The sequence below is a fragment of the Parasteatoda tepidariorum genome, chromosome 1 (assembly GCF_982258835.1).
Source record: "Parasteatoda tepidariorum strain Cologne lab strain chromosome 1, Ptep-v5.0, whole genome shotgun sequence".
Lineage (NCBI taxonomy): Eukaryota > Metazoa > Arthropoda > Arachnida > Araneae > Theridiidae > Parasteatoda > Parasteatoda tepidariorum.
The window spans coordinates 63,275,602-63,293,801 of NC_141755.1; positions in this window are offsets into that span (position 1 = coordinate 63,275,602).

Genomic DNA, 18,200 nt, shown 5'->3' on the forward strand with positions numbered 1-18,200 from the left:
ATTTGATCATCACAATTGATGCCATCACAATTTGATTCGCGTGAAGTCAAGTACTTACGTATAACATTTTAACGAGAAACAATACCTCACACCCTCGGTCCCTTCACAGATTGATCCAAGTAGTTTTTCACCCGCACGCTGACAGCAGCCAGTTATGCTCGACTTCGGTGATCTGCTGAGAACGTGTCAACAATCAGTCAATTGCGGAACTGTTGTTGATTGAAATTATGACGTAGCGAGAAAAAAAAACTAAATAAAGTACAAGCAATAACTCTTTTTTATTGTTATTAAATAGAGCTATAAAGTATCAATGATGTTATCTTTAAGATTTTTGAGGAAACAACGGCTAAGGCTTAACCAGTCAACCCCGCTTAAAGGAATATCATCAGTTCCAGCCAAATCTATGCAATTGAGCGGGTTATTCGATTAAAAGGATAGTGCAATATTCTATCCTAAATTTCTGCGAAATTTTATTTTTATTGGTATTTAATGCAAATTATAGTGTTTTGATTAAATAAACTTAGTTTTATGATCAATAAACAATTTTGATTAATAGTATCTGTGTTAGTATCATAAAATATAAATGTCATTTAAAGTTATATAAAAATAAATCAATATTAGTGAATAGTATAATATATAGGTACTAAAATATTATTTGATCCCTTCCGAAAAAATCTATTATTGAAGACTATTTTTATACCCGTTTAATTCGTCAATTTATCAAAATTAGATTTTCCCTTTCAGTTTCTATTAAGACTTTCATGAATAATTGCGTATTCCTCTCAAACGTATAGTCAGATTATTTATTTTAAATTTTTTTTTCTAACCTCGTCTTGAGAATTTCCAAATTAATGAGCTGTTTTAGTTTGGAATTTTTTTTAATATATCGTTTCCCAGATTCATTGCCCCCCCCCCCCTCTATTAATTCAAATCCATCCTTTTCTTGCTGAACTTGCAATCATTCTCAGAGTTATTCTCTGGATTAAGCAATAATTATTCTTACTTAAGAGAAAGACACACTGTATACTGATTTGTTACGTTTTTGAAATTTTTTCTTATGAAAGCTAATAGCGCACCAGGAGGGGACCACAAATCTTGACTACAAAACAAATCACTCTGTACCTTTTTAAAATTCTAAATGATGTGTAAGTAAGTACAATTTGTCTAAAGTAAGAACTCCCCTATTCGTCTGGACCTGTGGGGATGACTATGGTAACAAGGTATAACTATTTCAAATAGGGGTGTGGGTCACTATTTAGGATATATTTTGTCTCGGGTGGGGGAGAGAAAGGGAATCATTTTTCTTCATATTGCCCTAAAGCAGTGTTTTCCAAAGTGTGGTACGCGTACCCCCAGGGGTACGGGAACAGTTTAGCGAGGGTACGCTTCCTTATGCGAAATATCTTGCAATAAACGAAAATTTCAAACAAACTTATTTAAAAACAAAGCTAGCCATGAAAATTTACGATTACGTATTTTTCTATTTGCTATTTTTTGCGGAGTTTGCAGTTAATAATTAGTGGTGTCAACAGCCAGTTGTGATTTTTAACTTTTGTGCAATTTTTTTTATAGTAAAAAATACACTCATTTTTTTATTAGTGGTACACAGCATTACGAAAAATTTAGAAAGGGTACACAAAAGTCATAAGTTTGGGAAACACTGCCCTAAAGTAAAGAGAAGCTACCCTCCCTGAAATTCGCTATTCTTGTTTCCTTAGCAGCAGACGGCCTCAGATTTAGTGGCGGGGGGAGTTCTTACCGTAAACAAACTATAATTCAAAGAGGGGTAAAACACTCATCGCTCACTTCAATGTATAACTAGCAGCAAGATTAGATTTTTTTTTTTCAATTTTACCCCTAACACCTGTTTAGACCAACTAATGAACAGGACCCTTTTGAAGTGACCACCTATTGTATCCTTATCTTAACTGAAAAACGAAAATTTCATTTTAGTTAGTGAAGCATTTCTCCAAAATAAACAAATTTTTTTCATTTCAGTACCTCTTCTTCATGCAATTAGGCGGGGACAAAAAACAAAGAATGTCAGTTTAAACGGGGAAGTTTAACATTAGTTGCATACAAAATGATTTGGTTCCATTCGTGTAAGCTTGTTATTCGATTATCCGACATGTAATTAAGTGGACATGACGCAAGAAAGTTCCAATCCGTTTTTCGCTCGAACGGTTTGTAATATAATGTGTTAATGTGAACAGTAACCTTCGTGCGACGAACTATTAGTATGCTAAATTTCATTGCTCTCTGTCGGATGGTTTAGTCCAGGGGTGGCAAACCTTTATGTCTCAACGTGCAATTTTTTCTAAAAAAATGTTTAATGAACTAATTAATGTATAGTTTGTCTAAAGTAAAAACTCGCCGAGCCATTTGTCAAGACCCTTGGCGGTGACTATGGTAACGAGGTCTAACTATTTCAAGGGATGTGGGGTCATTGCTTAGGATAGATTTTGGCTAAGATTCAGCGAGAGTAAGAGGACTTTATTTCCAGTCTATTGTGTTAGCCCTAGAGTGAAGAGAAGCTACCTTCCCTCCCCCCCAATGCCCTCCTGTGTTAACATTGTTCGTCAATTCGGACATTAACAGGGCAGATTTGTTGGCCTCTCTTACAAGGGCACCATATTAGGTGGGCCAACGTTGCTCCCACAGTAAGGACAGATAGTACAGAGAAGAAAAGAACATCCATGCCTTGCCCGGGATTCGATCCCAGAACCTTTCTGGTGCAAAGGCAGTTCCCTAACCCCTCCACAGGCCGGTCGGCTAGCTACCTTCCCTGGAATACGCTATTCTTGTATCCATAGCAGCAGACGGCTTCAGACCATGTGGCGGGGGGAGTTCTTAGCTTAGACAAACTATAAATACTCTGTTAAATTCTGCATCCATTTATAATTACATTCATGTTTTTAAAATATAGGAAAAAACAAGTGAGTGCGAGCGAAAAGGACACATAGCCTCTAACATAATTGGATATAAATAGGAGAACAGATTTTAAATTATCTTAAGTTAAAGCTAGACGCCCGGTGGCTGAGTGGTAGTGCTTTGCGCTCCCGTGCCATCGGTCCTGGGTTCGATCCTCAGGCCGGGCAAGGTTGACTCAGCCTTTCATCCCTTAAGTGGGTAGACAAATGAGTACCAAGCATGCTTGGGAACTAAACACTTGGGGTTCCGCGTTCGGCTGACCACCTAACTGGAACATCTGCTCCTGTACCCCAGAGCCCAATGTCAAGAAAACTGAGATGGGCCCAGTAGGCCTTGGCCCCCTAGGGGCTGTCGCGCCACTGAGTTTAGTTTAAGTTAAAGCTACATTTTTTTCCTTCGGCGTAATTTAGTTAAGCTAAGATTATAAGAAGTAAAATTATGACCGCGGCAGTATCTATAGAGTGGGGGGAGTCTCCCCCCCTCCCTATATATATATGTGTGTGTGTAACATAAAGCGCTTCAACTAATCTTTTTATGTTATTCCTTTGTCGAAGTCTTTTTCTTAATTTACTATTCTAAACTAAACGCTCTTGCACTTTAATATTCACATCCTGTCTTGTAATCTACTTTTGGTTACTCGAGTAACAGTTTTGATTTTTCCCCTTATTTGAACTGTGAGAAAGACTTTTTCACTCGCCTTATTTAAAATATAGATTTTGTTTTATAACCATCGTTGAACAGCCGACCCAATTTTAGGTTTACGACTCCTAATGTTCAACTCTGTAACCTTGTAATTTTGAACAAATTCAGAAGACAAGGAAATTTTTGTTTCAGTACCCTCAGAGGTATTGATTTGTTATAGGAACATGGACGACTTTGCAACTCGATAGATTTAACTTGCATCAGTCACCATTTACTACACGGGCAGTCTTCGGCCGGCTGTGGATGAACCCACGAACTCTTGGGCATGGGTTCAGTGCCCTACTATCCAGGCCTATAATAGATAGATTTTATTTTATTTTATATCCGTCGTAGAACAGCTGATCCAATTTTTGGGTTTACGACCACTAATGTTCAACTCCGTAGTTTTGTAATTTTATAATTAAAAACTGGAAAGTTCCGCCCCTTGTTTACGTTGCTGATCAACCCTCATGGTTGCTTCTCATTAATCATTGCGGATTAAGAGAAAAAAACCGTTTATTTCCTTAAATTACGATCGAATTGCTATTTACATTTTGAAGATGACTAAATTTAGACAAAACAATAAAATTGGTACCAATCAATAAAATTGGAACATCCTGTAGAGTTAATACTCAGTGAAGATGGAACCAAGGGAAAGAGTATTCGCCTCCGAATGAGGTGAACCAGATTCGAATCCCAATAATGGCTGGTCGATACGAATTCCGCACCCGGCTTGCACCTACTACAGTGCTGATGCAAAATATCCTCCACGGTAGACGGATTATAGGATTTCGTGGTTTTTTTCTTCGTGTAACGCAAACGCGGGTTAGTTTCAATAAAAAAAATTTCCCAACACTTGATCCAAGAGTTCCCCTGTCTTCTGGATTGGGTACAAAATTACAAGGCGACGCTGTTGAACATTGGTAACAGTAAACCCAAAATTGGGTCGGCTGTTGAAAGACGATTATGAAATAAAATAAAAACCACGCGCTCCAATCACAATATTTTTCAGTAATATCCCGATTTTTTTTTTTTTTTTTGAGAGTCAGATTTAAAGCTCTTAAATATCATTACTTAAACTGCATAACATATTTGAGTTTGGATGGAGTTGGATGACTGCATTCAAATCATCCTATTACAATCATTGTTGTCGAAACTGGTTGTCGTAATAATTTCATTTAAAAACAATAAAAGGTTTCAACTTAAACAGGGCATTTCATAAAGTTCAACCTTAATGTATATTTTTAAAATCCTTGATGAAATTTAAGTAAAAAAACGAGTACACACATTAAGGGTCATAAATTAATATTTAGGCAAGGAAAAAAAAAATCAAAATTTAATGAATCACGACTGATGAAGATGGGACTGACTAAAAACTTGTGATCACTAGAGAAAACAAAACTTAGAAGGCGATTAAAACTTAACACGTTCGTGCGTCATCGGCCATTCAAACTGGTTTTCTATTTTTCATACCGCCTATTTACCAATTAATTTAACTGATACGATGAAGTTGTCATTTTTTCTCCTCTATGAAATATCAATTTGCAGCTTTCACAACGTGTTAGATGTAATTACAGAACACCCTGTATGATATACAGTATTTTACGTGATTATTAATTAGGTAATTTTCACAATCAAATTTAAATTTTAATAAGATAAATAGCTTTTCTAATACCTAAAATTTAAAAATATCATTTTTTAACTTCTTGTAATTACTACGTCTCTTCAAAATTATGTTGAAAAATTATGATGTTAAGAATGATATAAAATGTTTCATACCTTTTAAAATACACTTCTTTTTATAATCATTAATGAATAAAATACAAATAATCTTTAATTCTTAAAGGAACTTCAACATTAGTTTTGGACAAATAAATTTCACTGTAATGTGAAAATATTTTTAAATTCTTGAATTTAACTTCATAGATACGACGGAAATGCGAATTGTCATAGCATTTGTGCTCATATTTTCGACCGCTCTTTAGAATGAGCTATTGTAAAAAGTTGCATAGATTTTACGAAAAAAAGAACAACTTAGTGTTCAAACGATATTGAGGAGCATTTAGAATGTCGAAGGCACTCTGGAAAAAAAAAAGTAAATAAATAAAATTCTGCTGCTTTTATCCTTGTGTTTCATACTAGGTTTATCAGGCATGTTGCAAATATTGATGAGCTTTCTTTAATATCATTGATGTTTGGAACAGTGTAGTTGATTCTGGTAATGCTGTCATTAAACTATAACTGAAATTTCATCTAGAAAGAGTCAGTCCAGTTTGAGCTTTATCCTAAGCACACTTCTCTTCAAATACAATTAATCCATATATAAAACGTAGCAAATCAAAATTGAAACATTATTTATTGATTACCAGTTAACCTCACGATTTTCCTTAGTAATAAGCAATGAAAACTCACCACTCATGCTCTAAGGAAAATCTTTTTCAATGGTGCATTAGAGTTCAAACAGCGATTTTACAAATAAACAATTAAAAATAAATAATAATAAGTACTGTTAAATTAATGGGGTATGCCTTTTTATTCTATGCATGAATCATGGGGATAAGTATAGGCTTACTGTTTGCGGGTTGCAGCCCAAGGATAGTCAAAGGGTCATCTAAGAAATGACAAAAATAAATAAAATAAAAAAAGCTATATTCAATAATTTTTTTGAAAAAAATGTCAAAATTCCAAAACTGCTAAACAGTATGAGAAAGAGCCTTAGTGCAGATTATACATAAAAGGCCAATTCTATACATGCAAATAAAATAAAAATTATATATATATATTTTTTTCATGAGTAAAAAATTAACTAAATATTTAACAAATCTCATTTTCTGTATTAAATTTATGAAAATTTATTTTAGCCATGATAAAAAAATGAAAAAAAAAAATTCTATATGTGTAACATGTTATGAAAAAATGAAACTTTACTTTACTTGTAGCTTTTTTTTAAGACTATGTACAAAAGCAGCTTCTTTTTTATATTAGGTTTTATTTCATACCAAACTTTGAGTACATTAACATTGATACAAATGGTAAATAAATTAAGAATTAAATATACTTTTTATGACCATTTAAACTGTAGTTGATTTAGACTAAGAAGAAATAATACACTTCTCCATTTGATTACAAAACAAGAAATTATTATTTTAGGCTATAAAGTAGCAGTAACCATGTAAGCATAAACAAATACTGTTAATTCAAATAATAAAAAACAATTTAATTCTATTTACTTAAGCTGATTTGAAATGAGATCCACAATCCCTTAAGATGTGCTTTGGTCTCTTTATGTTTCTAAACAAAGCATAAAAAATAAATGCCCTTTTAACATAAAACGATAGTTGTACTGTAAAAAAAATTTCTTCCTTCATGTTTCAGCATTCATACATAACTTTTTCAGAAAAAAAATATATATATATATATATATATATATGCTAGCAACATTTAGACCAATTTAAATTAGATATTCATTCAACACAAAACAATCCTATAAAAAATTTTAAAAAAAACTTTGATGAAATAAAAATTAGAGTAAATTATTTACACTTTTTAATATTGTGTTCAATAAACAAATTTTGTGTATTATAAAATCATATTATGATTGTGAGAAATAGAGACACATTTTTGAAAAGCCACACAATCTCCGGTACACAAAAAAATATATGAAAACAGACACGAAAGCCATACATCAATTAAAACGAAAATGTATTAAAATTCATCTGAAAGTAAGATCTAGTCAGTGGTGTTACATCCTTTAGAACTGCTCTTAGAAGATATTAGAGGGTATGTTGTAATTTTGCAGTACAGCCAATGGTGGATACGATGTATTTTAGATGTAAATATAAACTACGAAGAAGTTAAGATACGTTTTCTACAGCTTCATGGACCCTCACTGTCATACTCGTACCCACAGAAGCCTTTGATATTGAAAGTAAATAAATCACAGATCATTTAGAAGGTTGAAGTACTAACAACAACAGGTTAAGATTTTTTCATACCGTCTAATGAGATAAAAATAATTAACAAAAAAATAGCACTACATCATTCCTAACTATTTCATAAAATTTTATAATGCTTATATGTTTAAAAAATTACTAATTCTGTTCATAACATATTGTAATAGAGTTAATAATCATAATTTTAAAAAATATTTTCTATGAAATAAATGTTATTCATATCTTGTAACTATTTCACATATTTTTTGCATATCAAAAGGTAAACCATTTTTTAATAAGAAAAATATAATACACTTGCTAAAAATAAAAATGTTATTTTCGATACATTTTAGGAGACAAAAGTATGGGATAAATACTACTTTTGGTATGAATGATCATTGATTTATATATTGGTTTAAGAATTTTAGGCTTTTTACTCAGTTTTCCATGTATATTGTATGAAATGTCTTAAAGGGGAAAAAAGTTGTACAGCATACCACTTTCAATTAATAAAAATTTTGGTTTGCAATAATTAATGTTTTTTTTTTTTTTTAAATTTCAATTTCTATGCTACAAATTTGAAAGGTGTAGAAGAATGTTGTAGTTAAAAAAAAATATTTCTTTCATAATTCTTTGAGACCACATATCACAGGTCAAATCAGGTTGCTTTGAAAGTTGACCTAGCCTCAGAAAGTCATATAAGGTATCAAATGAAAGGTTTATTGCAATGGTGTTTCAAATCTTTTTTTAAACACCATTTACTTTCTTCTAAAGTAAAAAAAAAGTAACTTATAAAATAAAAGTTCTTAAAGTAACTTTTTGTAAGTAAAAAAAAAATACAGTTATTTATATGTATGCAAGTTAGTGGTTTTTTCAGTGAAAATTTTATTTTTTCAAGTGTTTATAACTTGGACAAATTTCAAATTAAAAACTGTTCGAATTGTTTACTTTATCATGTGTGCATATTCCACCAAATTTCATTAAAATAGTAGGGGGGTCAGTTCAAAAGTGATTGATATATTGTTCAATGACTCATTATGAAATTTTTCCTTTGCTAATATTTCTTTCTACTTATTATATAAATATAATTCAAATTTTAAAGGATCTTTTTGATTGATAGTTTCTAAATCAAAAAATAAAAAATTTTACTCTTATATGCTTCAAATATAGATTTTTATATATTTATTATTTGATTGTTACAAAATTGTTTTTCTAATAAAGCAGTGGTAAGTTTAAAAAAAGCAACATTTTTATACTGCCACTTGATGCACATTTGACCTAACTCTTAATACACAGCAGTAAATAATATGTAATCAAAAATCTAATCTATCATCATGAAAGTAAGTAGTCAACTATTCGAAAATAAATTTCATGTAACATGAATTTTTTTCATTTCCAATATTATTGTTATTTCCACAGAATTTTTATCATTTCAATATTATTGCTTATCATGATGTGCTTAGATTCACAAATATATTATTACTTTTCATTACTTCCAAATAAATATATAATAATTGATAACCACATAAAAATTTTACCGATAATTTTTCTCTTGCCATAGTTTTTTAATTAACTAGCGATAATTTTATTTTATTAAAACTGCGGGTTACAAATTCATTTATAAAATGTTAGAAGTAGAAACACTTTTAATGTCGAATAAACATAATATATAAACACTTAAACATCAATTTGAACTTTACTCCAGAATTATTTTTTATGTTACAATTATAATGCTTAATAATTAAGTACAAATGTTAGGAAATATGCATAGGATGATTAGACATTACATGGCATAATTATTCTTTTAATTTAGATCCGAATTTTCTTTTCCTTTCAACAGAATGTAGGAAAATTATATAAATATTGCAGCTAAGCTTTTATAAGAGAATACTTAATTTAAAAATATTAAGAGCAAAGTATTAAGAACATACTCTTAATATCAAAATGACATACTTTTATTTAAAAACAAATAATAAACATAGCAAAGAAAACATTCATTTTTATTGTTACATTTATAAATATCAAAAAATTCGAAAACATTTTCGCCTAATTTCTTTTTTAAACACAAATCTCCTCTTTTCCAGTGTCTGTTTACGAAATAAATGTAAACACAATCCATCAATGAACCAATTGTTTCATCACACCAAATACGAGATTACGCGAGAACACAGACAGGCGTGCACAAAATTATTGAAATTTTTATTTTAATTCACAATAAACGCGATAACTTCCCAAATTCTTGCAACCATGAGTGATAGTCAACAGCCAATCACAATGCGAAAAGCCCATTGATCCGACGTTATCATTTCCTTGTTGCCATTCTGTAGTAGAAACTATGGTTTAAAATTAGTTACCAATTCCTTAAAAGATAGAGACCCCATAACTAGCACAGCGAAGTTTAAAAATAGAGTGTTTATAACTTATATATTGAATTTATTTCGAATATTACATATACTTTTCGAAAGATAGTGTGCTAAACTTTAAATTCTGACTCAGTTTTAATTAAAAACTTCCTTTAAAATGCTGCAACTTGAGGATTGATATTTGATCACTCTACGTATTTTGTGTGATTTGTAATGTTATGTCATAACTTGATTAGAAATAAATATATGTAATACTTGCATTAAAATGATTAAGATTTAGTGCTTTATTTATGTGTGTATGATTTTATTTATTTTAAAGCCGATATATATTTAACACATTTTAGAGAATATCAGAATCTAAACTCAGTGGCGCGACAGCCCAAGAATATCAGAATCAGTCATCTTTTTAATTCATATTACATTTCTTGATAGTATATCTATTTCGAATAGGATCTTTATTTTTTAAGAAAACTTGTTTTCTGAACTTTGAAACGTGATAGATTTATGTTTCATTAGTTCCATTTTTAATCAATGGATTCCGCTAGGAATTGCAAAATGAATATTATTATTGAAAATTTTGTGTCTTTGTGTTTTCTGAGTCATTAAAGCAGAATTAATACAAAACATATTTTTTCCCACATAAGTATCTCACAAATAACATTTAAAAAGAAAAAAAATCATGTTCTGATTCTATTTAAGGGTATTTACATTGGTGTTTAAAAACTAAATAATGGCGAATTGTATGAGAATAAGTCTTTATTCACATTAAAATGTAAATCAAATATATAAAATATATCGAAAGTATATCTATTGTTCTGTGTCACACATTTAGTACTAAGAGTTAATCAGATCACATATACATTTATTTAGTTATTTTTATCTCAAATATAATACTGTAGAGTGATCTACCTCCCCTCAGTGTACACTGGTAACATATTTCTATGGGTAAAACTTTTACTTCTGGCATATGTTCTAACTCCATGGTCAGCTTGACATGGATGATCTTCACATTATCCATCGTATTACTCTTTGTGAGATGACTGTTTCTAAGTGATGCTAGAAAGCAAGGGGACAAATCGTTTATTTCGTGATTTTTTGTGTGGTCAATTATTTGCATTATAAATAATTTGAAATTGTTACTCTTTTTCTCTCTCATTAGGCAAAAATAAAAATTTTGATTAAATTTTACCTGAAAGATGAAGGATACTTCTTTGTAAGTAAAACTAAACAATATTTGAATTAAAGAAGAAAATAACCAAAAATTTCCCATGTTCTTTTATACAAAAACAGTTGCAACTCAGCAAAATACACTTTGGTACTTATTAGAAATATAAATTAAACTAAATATATTTTGCTATATGTAATGGCAAAAATGAAGAATGAAATTAAAGTTGTTAGAATAAAACATGACTGATTCCTATTCACTATGATTAGCTATTAAGCTGTGTGCCTTATAATTTTAGAAATACAATGTGCTTTATATCGATTATTATTATTTTTTTTTTAAATTTTGAATTCTCTGAAACTCTTTTTGTGACGATTTGATTATTTTTGTTCATATTTTTGTTGTTTGTTTATTTCAATGAAGCGTGAAATTATTAAAGAAAAGAGAGAAGCTATTATTAAATTGAAGTTATTCTTATAAAATATAGACAACTTTAGCATCACATATTCTAATTGATGTTTTTCAATTAAAAGATACAATACTTTTAATACAAAAAGTGAAATAGTATTGCTTTTCCAAATCTTTTATAGGAATGGTATTTTTTTATACTTTTACCCCTGTATGATTATGCATGCTAACTCAGTAGTGTTGTATCCTATGCTAACACTTTAATCCTAATGTGTGAACCTTTTTATTAAACTGTTTTTATTGAAAATGTAAATTTGTGCATTGGTTGCCTCTTAGAAAATTGGTTACCTTTTTTAAAATTTTACTGATAGGGATCCGTTTACTATTAAAAAAATCAGTGTCTGGTTCACCTTATCAACTTAGTTATTTAAATATGTTACCTTAGAACTTTTTTTTTTTTTAAATTGCTTTTATTTTATATACTGTTTGTCCACATTGGGGTCGGGTACTAGTGGGACGTAAATAATGTGGCCATTGCTATGTAAGCAGTTGTTATTCTTTCATTGATCAAAGACAAGAGTTATCCATTTCGCAAAGGCATGCAGCTAAATAAACTAACAGTCTCTTTACCTGAAATGCAATTGAATAATCTGTTTCCATAGCAGCTGTCACCAACTTGTCTACCATTAGGAGCTTCTCTCGCAATAAAAAGACAGGGCATTGGCTTTTCAGTTATTCTTTCAGAAATGCAACAATCAACTACCGTCAGATTTTTTAAAATTTACCTAATATCAATCCTGAATCAGACGGTGGAAAAACTTCATAGTGATATATCTTATAAATTTATGACAACAGCAGCGTAATTGAGAAAATGAACACCACATGATTAAATAAACAGTTTGTTTTTACTTACTAAATTTCTTGATATTGATTGCTTTTCTTTCGTAAATTTCTTGATTACATAAATTTTTTTTTTTACATTTTTCTAAATAATTTTGATAATCTTTAAGAAATTATATTATGTGAAACAAAGTCAATTTTCTGCAGACAACAGCTGAAAAAAGTAACAACTTTTTGTAGATATTAACTGGAATAACATTTTTCTAAAGACTTAATTTTAAAGCATGATGTAAGGAATAACATTTTTCTAAAGACTTAATTTTAAAGCATGATGTAATATAATATTTAAAATATCGACCCTTAACAGAGTTCGAACCCCGAATCCTTGGGTCTACTAATTTGTTGCTTCCTATTACACCACACACCGCTTTGCCACTTATATTAACCTTTTATAATTTTACCTCGCTTTTCCATTGGAACCAAATCTTGCCCTCTCTAGAGCCACCTAATTTGTTTATAATTGTTTTCTTTGGCACGATTGTAAAGCATATTAAAATACAATATCTGGTCGAGTTTAAAAATTATAGGTTAATATTAAGGGGAGATATGGAGTCATTCATATGCATAGTATATGAGCAAAAAATTTTCCATTTTTTAGCTATCATTCGCTTGATTAAAAAAAAAATTATTAAGGAAAAGGAATATTTTATTTACATTATAATGTTGAAAAAAAAAATTATAAAATATAATTTTTTTAATATTGACACTTTACTGGGCTCGAATCTCAAACCCTTGGGTCTACTAATTTGTTGTTTCCTACCGCGTAACACTAATGGCCAGGCCAAACACATCTTTGCCACTTATATTAACCTTTAAGTATTTTCCCGTGCTTTTCCAATGGAACCATACTCTGCCCCCTAATTTGTCTATAATTATTTCATTTGGTACGATTTTATAGTATACATTAAAATATACTATCCAGTCAAGTTTGAAAATTATCGGTTAATATTAAGGGGAAATATGGGGTCATTTATATGTATAGTATATGAGCAAAAATTTCTCTATATTTAGGCTATTATTCGCTCTCATAAAGAAGTAAAATAACAATTTAAGGAAAACAAATATTTTATTTACATTACAATATTAAAAATAAATGTTTTTTTTAAAAATATTGACACCTAATTGGGTTCCAACCTCAGACGTACTAATGTGTTGATTCCTATCTCGTGCTCTACTCTTATTTTTCTTTCCATAATTTTTGCTTTCCTTTTCACTATATTTTATCCATTACTTTTATTTATGAGTTACATTTACGTGTTTAATTTTAGGCATTATTTTTATTGTTCTTATGCGTTACTTTAACAAGTTTTCTTTTCTTACCTTTTTTTAAAATTTTGCGTGTTATAGTCTTTTACACCCAAGATTTCTTTATTCAATTCATTTTCTCGTTAATATTAAGCGTTACCTTTCTTTATACGTTGCTTTTAAGCATTTACTTTTATTTTGCCTTACTGTAGCACATTTAAAGGATTTTTTATATTCACGCTTTTCCTTCTATTCTACTTTAAATTTTACCCGTTGTAGTCATTCTTCATTTAACGCGTATACTTTTCTAGTGCATAAAGTAATTATACATAACTTCTACATTTTCTTTTTTTTTATTTTACTTGTTACTTTTATGATGTTATGAGTTAATTTTCTTGAGCGTACTTTTAGCTTTATAATTTTTTCACATGTAATTTTCTTACATGTTCAATTACTTTTCTTCAACGATTTTACTTTTAAGCGTTAGTTGTACTCGATACTTTTTTATGCATTAATTTACACACTTTTATTTTATATATTACTTTTCTTAATGCTTTATTTTTTCGGGTTAACTTTTTATGCATTACTTTTACTTTTCTCCATTGAAGTAACACGTTTTTGAGTTACTTTAACACTTTTGCTTTTCTTATGTGTTACTTGTTAGCTTTATAATTTTTTGTGCATACATTTCCTTATTATATCCTTTTAAGCGTCTATAATTTTTATGTATTACTTTTACACATTTACCTTTTTATGGATAATTAAATACACTATTTACTACACTAATTAAATACATCAAGGATGTGCCCTTCAAACCATTAAAATTGCATCTCAGTATACAAAATTCTTACTTTTAATTTAAATTATTCAAGTTATTTTATTTTTCTGTTGACTGTTTTTCTTACTTAGTCAAAGTTAAACAATGAATATTCATTAAAATTGTTCCTTTATTTTGAAAATTTAGATTAATTTTTGATACATTTTAAATGTTATGCTAATTTATTCATAAAAATATATGCTATTTATCAGTGACTAGTCTCCTTTAAGTTGTGTAACAGTTTACCAATTTCCTTGTGATTATTGACACTAGTATTTTTTCCAATTATGAAAAAAATATAGTCCTACTTGTATTAATGTATTTAATAAAAAAATAATTTCTTCCGAACAACATACAATTTTTCTGCAAATTTTTTTTTAGGTTGCAAAGCACTTTTAAAACGTCAAGTAATTAAAGTAAATACTTCAAATGAAAAATAGATGATAAAATATGATAATGGATAAAGTAATGAATTTGATGCAGTATGTTTGACTATACCGATTCCTCAAATCTTGCAGCTGAATGAACTATCTAATCTACTTCATGGTAAAAAATATTCTGATATTTATATTTTAAAGAAAAGGGGATTGTTTATCTTTTATTAATAAAGTAATCAAAGGGTATCTCATAACAATATCCTTTGAATTGATATTGTGTTGTAAATGCAGATATACCTCAAGATTATAAAATAGCTTTTCCATTGCTGGCGTCTATAACTCAGGTTCACAGGTGCCCATCAGATAACATTAAATGAGCAGCACTTCTGGCACCTTCCATTACAAAGAACATACTAGTTCAGTGCCAGTCATTAGAAGAAAAGATAAAATAGCTTTTCCAGCTTCTAAACATCTTGCAATCATAATGCTTGGCAGGATGAAATAAAATTTTGTAGCTCTTTGTATAAGGTACAGGCTCAAGAATAGTGTTAAAAATATAGGAAATTATTCAACTCTCATAGTTACAGAGACAAGAGTTTAAAAATTCCCGGTTACACCATTGATGCAAAAAAAAGTTCACAGATGCAAAAAATATTTCACCTATTTTCTTCTTTTTGCATTTAAAGGTGATCTTACCCGTAAAGAACTTAAAATGGAGTTGGAGCATTATTTTTAGAATGAAAAACATAGTACAAAACATCATGTTTCGGAGGAAAAAATTAGGGGTTATTTTTTTGAAATTTTGTCATAACTGTAAAAGCGTGATGATCGTTTTTAACATCATTGAGACTTTACATCCTAATGCAGAATTTTATAATGGCATCATCATAGTTTGTCAGACAGCCCAATGTGAGCCAATACCTTCCTCTGAAGATTTCTCCACGACTACTTCTGATTCACCTTTGATCTCCAATTCTTTTAATTAATTGCGAGAAAATCAGACTCCACTGAGTCAGCCCATCTTAACCGCGGCCTTCTCCGCTTTCTTGTTCCAGTGGGTCTAAAAAGCAGTATCTTTTTTATTATATTGTCATCACTCATTCGAATCACGTGAGCCAACCAATTCATTCTATTTATTTTTATGTATTTAATAATATCAGGTTGTTTATAAATCTTGTACAGTTCAAAGTTAAATCTCCTTCTCCAGTTATTGTTTACATTTACACCACAAGTAAAATCTTCCTCTCAAATGATGCAATACAATTTTCCTCCTGTTTTGTCATTGTCCAAGCCTTAGAAGCGTAAGTCAAGACTGACTGGTTCAGATTTTATAATGTATTATTACAAATTAAATGGTCACTAGGGATCCATGCATTCACAAATTATTTTATGATTACCTTGTTTGTCTTCCATGCAATCAAAAACAAAGTGAAAAAATTTAAACAACTTTTATTTCTCTATTTTATTTTATTTCCTTTGTTTCTGTGTCATATCAATGCACTGCTCTGACAATAGCTTTGTAAATCATAATAGCTAAAACTTATGTAAAAAGAAGCAAGAGGTTTTAATTACTTTTTATTTTTGGAAATTTAAGAAAATTTATCTCACTTATATACAGATTTTTGCATAATAACATAAAAAATAATAAAGTAAATGTTTAGCTAACATGCAAGCTAAACGATAGCTTTCTGTGTGTGGGACTGCAAGGAGCTTAAACTTTTCATTTGTTTTGATTGCTATTATTTTAGTTTGAAAAAGTTGTCTACTGTTTGTCTAAGATAGGTACTCTGACCGCCACTAAGTCTGCGGCAGTCTGGTGCTATGGAAACAAGAAGAGGGCATTTTAGGGAGGGTAGCTTCGATGAAAGAGGTCTCTTCTCTCGCCAAAACCAGTCCTAAAGAGGGATCCCGCACCACTACTTGAAATTATCATACCTCGTTACCATAGTCACCACTCCAGGCGAATGTCTGGCAGAGTACCTATCTTAGACAAACAGTACATGAATAAAAATATACAAACAAAATCTGTCTCTGACCTTTACACTTTTAATATTAAGAAAAAATGCAAAAGGTGAAAATACACACTTCTTACATAAAAATAAATAAATAGATAAATTTAAAAAATATTACAAAAATAAAAATTGTGCGAATTGCATACTTAAAAGTTCATACTCATAAAGAAGAAAATATATTTACATGCTCACATGTAAATGGGCTCATTTTATAATATGTGTTGATCAATATAATTGAAAGTTCTAAAGAATAAGAAAAGTGAAAAAAATAACAATATCTTTTTTTTAATTTTAAACATCAAAAATATTTGTAATTTTGCTTAAATGACTTTAAAATCTTTGTTACATAGCATGACTACAGTAACCAAGAGAATGCATTGCGAAAAAAAAAGGCATTAAAAAAAAAGAAAAGATAAAACACACTGAACCCCAAGGTGATAACTGTGCATAAAATTTTTTTTCCGTAAATTAGCCAACTCTGGCGTTACTTCTATTTCTTTTACTTCAATCTGAGTAAAAATTTAAAAGAAAATGTGAATTTTATGCTTAATTTCGTCTCCTTAATAATTTTTGTTTTATCTTTTCAAAGATCATTACCTAAAATTAGAGGCTGTTGAGTATTGCTCAAGATTTGCACTTGAATTATTCTATGATACAGAATGCAACTTTTTTGTAAAATTTCCTCATTCTGCAAAATTACTTTCTAATGATCCAGTGATTGCTTTATTTATATTCCATCAATCATTAAAACCAAAGTAAGCTGTTTAAAAGTTTTATCAACCTAATATTACATCTGTTAATTTTTTTCTTAATTACTAAAATATGGTAAAGTTAGATTCATTTTATTGAGGTTCTTATTTAACCTCATAGGAACATAACTATTGAAACTTATTCACATACCTAGAATGACAGGATTGTTCACAGTAGCCTCTGTCGAATTTTGTAATATTACGCAAAAATTCAATGGTTTCTCAGAATTGCTATATCACGTCTTTAAAATACTTATTTATAATTGAAGATACACCTGATATAAATATGTTCATTTTAAATTAAAAAGAACTGATCAGACAGAAGAAACTTAGTCGCAGAAATAATACTTTCCAATTAGGATAAGAGCTCAAAGCTTAAAACAGCGGAGCTAAATAAGCACAATATTGCAAAATTTCTTAGAAGCCACTGTAGTCAATGCTGAGCTGTTATTCTAGGAATAAGCTTCAATATTTTGTTATGAAAACTGTAAAAAAAATCAGGTTAATGTCATAAATCTTCAGCTTCAATAATTAAAAAAAGAAGAGTATTTCTTTTTATAATCTATAATTATCATTTATAAATAGTAGAAACACAGAATAACGAAAACATAAATAAAATT